Raw genomic sequence first — 6,000 nt, 5'->3', positions numbered from 1 at the left:
ATGCTTTCTTGCTTTCTTTCTTTTTTTTTTTTTTTTAAGCCAAACATCCCTTGGCTTAGTTTAGCAGTATTGTTAACCTCTGAAATGTAGCTAAGCTTACCGTCCAACACAGATGGGTCCAGAAATAGATTTCGTGGGTTATCCATTTACAATACCAAACTATCCTTTCTGATATCCACTATGAGGTTCTCCACAGAGTCCCCCTTATTCTTAATGTCTAGAAAACCACAAACACAATCTCATTAATGAGAACCACCACCAGGTTTAAGCCTCTCAGGGCCTGGGTACTCTGTTTCCTAGCCCCAGACTGTGTCTTAACATACAGAATATCCTGTAGAAGTCATAATAGGAATAGGGAAAACGATATCTCATTACAGTAAACATAAAACTAACTTTTGATAGCGCTGTTAGGAATTCTGTGCATGAGGTCCCAGATAATCAGATTTGACCTTCGTGTTTCTGTGTAAGAGCGGGGGAGCCAATTTCCACCGCCGTGGAAATTTACTACCCGTGGCACAAAGAGAACAACAAATTAAGGAAGTTGTCATGCAACCCGGAGGAAGCAGACAATGCCAAATCCAACCTTTGCAACATGAAGTTTGAGTACTGCAGCCAGAATGCATCACAGACCTAACCCACTGCAGACTAAAAGGTTTGCTGCAAATGCACCTACGTGAGGTTCAGAGGACCTGGGACCTGGAATCCACTTGACATCAAAACACTGCAGGAAAGCTCCCAGGACTTTGGTCTGCATTTTTTGTTAATGGGAATAACACTCACTCCCGGGGTTCTTTGGTTTTTGTTAAGTTTATTTATTTTGCGAGAGAGAGAGAGAGAGAGAGAGAGAGACAGCGAGCTCGTAAGTGGGGAAGGGGCAGAGAGAGAGAGAGAGAGAGAATCCCAAGCAGGCTCTGCACCATCAGCTCGGGGCGGGCGCTCAACCTCACAAACCATGCGATCATGACCTGAACCAAATTTCAAGAGGGTCGCTTATCCGATGGAGCCACCCCAGTGCCCTTGGTCTGCATTTTTAAAACACCACACGTGTAGCTGCTCAGCTAACTAAACAGATCAATAGAAACAAACCTTTGCAGGAGGGGGATTACTCTGGGCACCTGCAACCTTTTCTTCTTTTTATCTTCACCTGACCACTGAGAAAAGTACTTCAGGAGGGCAGCCTTGTGTGACAGTTACCCTGACACTCGGGTGCCGGCTGGCATTTGTCTCTGCTCATCTTCAGTGACTTCATTAATATTTTTATCAGGAGGATGTTCACTGATAAGAGTACTAACCTTAATTATATGCTAATCTGAACTAGATTCTTCTTCTTCCATCGTTGACGGTCACTCACGTGTGCACCTGAGCTGTGAAAAGCTCCACAAACAACAGATATGGTTCAAGGCACACGGGGCTCACACCCGCTTCCCAGAAATTTTGAATCTGTGCTGCCGACACACTGGCCTCACGCCCTGGCCACAGATGATTGGATAGAGTGGGCCATGTGGTTCAAGGGCCATGGGTCGGCTGAGCCAACCAGATTCTACTTCCTGGGGATTTGAACTGGTGGAGTCAGATACAGCTTGCCTCAGTGGTGGGAGCAGCCATATGTGCCAGGAGGACGAAGAGGGGGAGCCGGAGGTAGAGAGAGACCAAGAGCGGTACAGAGAAAGAGATCTTGAGCCACGAGGCCAGAGCTCATCTGAACCGTGAGACCCACAGCCGGAAACCTTAATTCTTGGCTCTCCTGGGCCCAGGCAACTGCCAAGGGAACTGGATGTACTTCCTGCCCTGCTCTGTGGGATTCTCACTCTCAGGCTCACTTAAGTGCTTTTCTGTCATCACAACCCAAACTGCTTGGACAGAACCCAAAGCAGGTTAGGAACCTCCTATTTCTTGCATTCCCGGCCAGGCTGACTTAGGCTCAGGCGATATTTCCTACTAATCGTAAAACAGCCACTTAAGCCGCTAACCATTTCTCATTCGCAGTAAAACCCACAGAGAACTGGAATTCATGGATTTTCCAAAGCTCTTCCTTAGTGCAGCAGTTTAGCTCAGGGCCTCTCTTTGGCCCACCACATAGGAATCCTGCAAATGCTAAGCAGAGCGGTGGTCGTGTGGAGCTCTGAAGACCGTCAGGAGCCAAGGTGAGATGAGTACCTGGGTCTTACAGCCTGGTGGAAAACCTGTTATTTAAGTACGCCCTCCTACCTCACTTGCCACCGAGAGGTATTTTCCTCTGTGCTGGTGATAAGCCTCTAGGCCTTCACTTTTCCTGATTTCAGCTGCGCACAGTGGGTGAGTCCTGCTTCTGACTTTGACAAATATCTGAGATGCACTCAAGTGTTCCTGCCATGGGTGTGCAGGTGCGGGCCGCCCGAGCCCTTGCTTTCTTTTAGCCACACCGCCCTGACCCTACATCGCTGTCTCCACCCTGGGGCCTGCAGGGAGGCTCTCAGAGCCCGGGCTGAGGTCAGGCCTCTTTCACAGGCATGGAACCAGGCACATGTGCTCCCCTGACATCTCAAGGTTCGGTTCATTCTTAGCAATCCGTGACCCCACTTCATAACGTCCTTCCACGAGCCATATTTACTTAAGAACCTGTTTCTGGGTGAGGCCGCTGTCCTTGGTTAATTTTAACCTCACTAGAGAGAGAATGTTAGCAAGACTTGGTTTGACCTCTCATGTCTACTGTGGCCGTTCCATAGGTCACTGTGACTTGGTGGCTATGTCAGGGTGTCATTGACTTCAGGAAGCTTCCCTCCCCAGGACATCTGAAAACGTGCTCTCTGTAAGTTCCGGATCAATAAAAAGAAACAGCAGGGGGAAATAATCCCACTTTGCTTCTTAGCTGTACTTGGCTCTCATTATCAACTTGCAACTTGGAATTTACTTGATATCTGTATGAGCTCTGTTCCACTCACAATGATACGAGACCCATATCCTTCCCCACCGGAGCTTGAAATCCAGTAAAGAAATAAAGTGTCGTGATAAAGATGGACCAGTAACAGCAAAAACCCCACAAAACAACAACAACAACAAAACGCACCGCTCTAGGCAAAATCCCAAGCCCCTACATAAATAGCATCAGAATCTATTCATTCTTTCTTGCAATCCCTGTTTCCGTGCTACTGGGTGTGCTCTATAGGCCCGTGCCACATTGTGAACCCTTTGTTGTCCGTCTGTCTGCGGTAACACGTACAGAAAGGGAGAGGAAGCGTTTGGAAACTTTTACAGCAACTAGATCTCAAGGTAACATTTTTACTGTGCTTTACAGAGATGCCACGTTGCAAAGGATTGGAAACTTTAAGAAGCTGTGCCTCTCTGTGAATCGTTTTACAAGCACCGTTCTGTCACGGTTTTCAAAGGGAAAAGGCCACGTTCCTTCCTGCTCTAAAAAGAAAGCCGTGCGGTGTTTCCTTTTCTTGTACAGCGCAAGATGTATTTTCATAGCTGTTTGCTCTTGTAAAGACATACAGGAGGGACAGCCGAAAATGCAACTACTAAATATCACGGGTCCCACGAGCAGATTCAAGTGTTCCGTTATTACCTTGTGAAATATAAACCAGGTGGAAACATTAATTTCTCATGTACCTACCACTGACTAATGCATTAAACATAGATCACACACTCACCAGTGTTGAGTTTTTCTTTTCATCTCTCCATCATGTTGAATTATAGCTAAAGTGGGGGGAGGGAGGGCGCCTGGGTGGCCCAGTTGGTGAAGCATCCTACTGAGGCTCAGTTCGTGATCTCACGGTTTGTGAGTTTGAGCCCTGCATTGGGCTCTCTGCTGTCAGCACAGAGCCTGCTTCGGATCCTCTGTCCCCCCTCTGTCTGCCCCTCCGCTGCTCTCTCTCCCTTGAACATAAATATTAAAAAATAAAATAAAATAAATTATAGCTAAAGGCCACTTCTGCTAAGAAAGATGTATTTATCTTTCCTATTTAACTACAATAATATGAATATTTTATAACAAACGCCATTTTCACCATCAGCGCATCTCTGCTCCTTTTTTTATGTACAGGAGTCTGAAAGTTCCAGAACACTGAGGCAACTTTCCGGGTCTTTGTTCCCGCTGTTGATCATTTTGCACCAGCTGCTTCTTTTTCCCTGGCCCCAGGGGCCTTTCCATGAAGCTCAGTTCAGCAGAGAAGCCAGCACCCAAAGGAAATTCACACACACGCTGACAGGTACTTGAAGCGCTTCCCGAGCTGTTTCCCGGATTTTGGCCTTGGGGATGGCAGTGATAACAAGAATTGGGGCCAGGAAAGTCTCAGGCTTTTGCGTCTGTCCTGATAAATGTGTTGATCGATGGTAAGGTGCAATGGAGTAAAGCTATACAGTGTCCATGAAGCATCTTAGCATTACTGACCTCGTTCTGCCTTTTCAGACTTGAGGGTGAAGAGAATAAAACTGTAAAATGCTGTGCTTATACCTGGTTTTAACACCCAACCTCTATTTGGTTCCATCCATGTAAGGCTTTATAAATTAGGAACAAAAAAAAAATTCTTTGCTTACAAATAAGCTATTTAAGTGGGGGAAAAAAAAACCCCCACATTTCTGTACGTAGGAAAGCTTTTTGGAACACATTCCCGGTTTAAATAAGCTACCCGTGCAGATGGGTTTTACAACCCAACCCATCTGGACTAAGCCGGAAATACTTAAAGCAAGCATTTTTTTCAGTTTACAGAAATCCTCTTGACTAAGTTTTCCAAGAATCATCACAAGGGACACTGATGGAAACAAAGGGACTTAAAGATCAGCCTAAGCCCTGATGACACTGATAATGAGGACCAATTGTTCATTATATACAGCAAGTTGGGCTTGATGTTATTTATTTATTTATTATTTATTTATTTATTTATTAAAAAGCAATCTTTATGCCCAACATGGGGCTTTGAACTCATGACCCCGACATCAAGGGTCACATGCCCTATCGACTGAGCCAGCCAGGCGCCACCCAGAAAGTTGGTTTTTATTTTTTTTTTTTAATTTTTTTTTAACGTTTATTTATTTTTGAGACAGAGGGAGACAGAGCATGAACAGGGGAGGGGCAGAGTGAGAGGCAGACACAGAATCCGAAACAGGCTCCAGGCTCTGAGCTGTCAGCCCAGAGCCTGACACGGGGCTCGAACTCACAGACCGCGAGATCATGACCTGAGCTGAAGTCGGCCGCCCAACCGACCAAGCCACCCAGGCGCCCCCGAAAGTTGGTTTTTAAACAGAGAGTAGTCTTTTTCCAGAGACACCAGCCAGCATTAAACTTTCAATCCCACGCATGCTTCACCCACTTGGGCGGGCTTTGCCCCGCACTTGTTCCGACAGACCCCTCAACTCCTCAAACACAGTCTACAACTTTCAAGTGCAGTCACACAGCACATACCTCTGGCTGTTCTACAGAGCACTTTGGCCTAGGGGATGTTGGATACGGGAGTGAGTGGTTTTCCATTACTTACAAACCCTGTTGATATTAAACCCAAACAGAATCCAGATATGCTTTCGTTTTCTCGCCCTACAGGATAGGACGGGATTAAAACTAAAATGAATTAACAGAAGACCCAACCATTTTGAACAAGTGACATAAAAGTGATTGTACAATTTGGACCCACTTAATTTTGTGTCTGACTGTAAGACAGTCATTATGATGAAAACAGGACTTTTCTCTATAGAGAAAAGTGTACATAAATATGGTCAGTACTGAGGTAAACAATAGTCAACCTAATGACAGGTAACCCAATAGACTGTTAATGTTTTAGACCCGTAAAAATACATGTTGTTAGTTTTACATTTTACACAGTAACCAGTCTTAAGCAGTGGAAGCACATTCCTGTAAAAGCAACCGTACCCCCTTAGGAACTTGCTATTTAAGTGAAAACTAACACTAATTCTGAATTAGTCATTTCTTTATTCACATTTGTATAGGTTTCCACATATGAGGTTAGCTGTCAGTCTAAAACTTTACCTTCTTTAATGTGGTACTCAGAACTTAGCATTTTTTTC

This window comes from Neofelis nebulosa, chromosome 1, assembly GCF_028018385.1.
Source record: "Neofelis nebulosa isolate mNeoNeb1 chromosome 1, mNeoNeb1.pri, whole genome shotgun sequence".
Taxonomy (NCBI): domain Eukaryota; kingdom Metazoa; phylum Chordata; class Mammalia; order Carnivora; family Felidae; genus Neofelis; species Neofelis nebulosa.
This window is presented reverse-complemented; position numbering follows the sequence as displayed.